Genomic DNA, 1,031 nt, shown 5'->3' with positions numbered 1-1,031 from the left:
GACACATTCAATGAAGCCAAGTTCCTCACATTCAGTATGCTGGTGTTCTGCAGTGTCTGGGTTACATTTGTCCCTGTCTATCACAACACCAAGGGGCAGTTCATGGTGGCTGTGGAAGTCTTCTCCATCTTGGCCTCCAGTGCAGGGCTTCTAGTCTGCATCTTGTGCCCAAGTGCTACATTATTCTGATAAGGCCTGGTGAAAATTCCTGGAAAGCTTTAAAAAACAGAAAGGGTTCCAAATAAAACAGGCACTCTAAGATTTCATTCCTTAAGACTGTATCACAGTTTTAGGGTTTTGAACCCAAAATGCACCCTGATTTTATATCCTCATGTGATAAAATAACTGAAAATGACTGACTTTTTAAATTCATTTTTAAAAACAGTCATTGTATATATCAATCTTAAGCAGGTATTAAACCTGCAACTATGAATTGTATCTTAGATTAATGGGCAATTTTACATTATCTGTATAGATTCATTGCTAAATTATTATTATTATTATTCATTGTGTTTCCCTAGAAAGATTTTTACTTCTGTGTAGTAAGAAATAATGTCTTTAGTGCTCGCTTCGGCAGCACATATATTAAAATAGGAATGATACAGAGAAGATTAGCATGGCCCCTGCACAAGGATGACACGCAAATTCGTGAAGCGTTCCATATTTTTCCGGATAATTGGTATACCAGAAGAGGAAGAAAATAATAAGGGCCTAGAAAATTTATTCCATGAGATCCTGCAAGAAAACTTTCCAAATCTAGAAAGCCATTCAAATATCCAGACCCAAGAAATACATAGGACCCTGAGTAGAATCAACACAAGAAGATCCTCTCCAAGGCACATCATAGCCAGACTGGCAAAAACAACAGACAAAGACAAGATACAAAGTTGGCAAGAGGGAAACGCCAAGTTACTTACAAAGGTCACCCCATCAGACTAACATCGGATCTCTCAGCGGAAACAATGCAGGAAAGGAAAGAATGGGGAAACATAGTCAAAGTGTTGAGTGAAAAACAATTTCAACCAAGAATA

The 1,031-nt window shown here is 37.8% G+C and overlaps 1 non-coding gene across 1 annotated transcript; it reads left to right on the top strand.

The window, feature by feature from the left end:
* The first annotated feature begins 561 nt into the window (after window positions 1-561).
* LOC114006514 (U6 spliceosomal RNA) lies at window positions 562-668 on the top strand. Its single transcript, XR_003548215.1, has one exon. It is a non-coding gene; the product is annotated as a U6 spliceosomal RNA (small nuclear RNA).
* The last annotated feature ends 363 nt before the right edge of the window (window positions 669-1,031 follow it).

Source organism: Tupaia chinensis, unplaced genomic scaffold (assembly GCF_000334495.1).
Source record: "Tupaia chinensis unplaced genomic scaffold, TupChi_1.0 Scaffold148600_1, whole genome shotgun sequence".
Taxonomy (NCBI): domain Eukaryota; kingdom Metazoa; phylum Chordata; class Mammalia; order Scandentia; family Tupaiidae; genus Tupaia; species Tupaia belangeri.
Note: the sequence above shows the minus strand (reverse complement) of the source record. Positions and strands in the feature narration are given on the sequence as shown.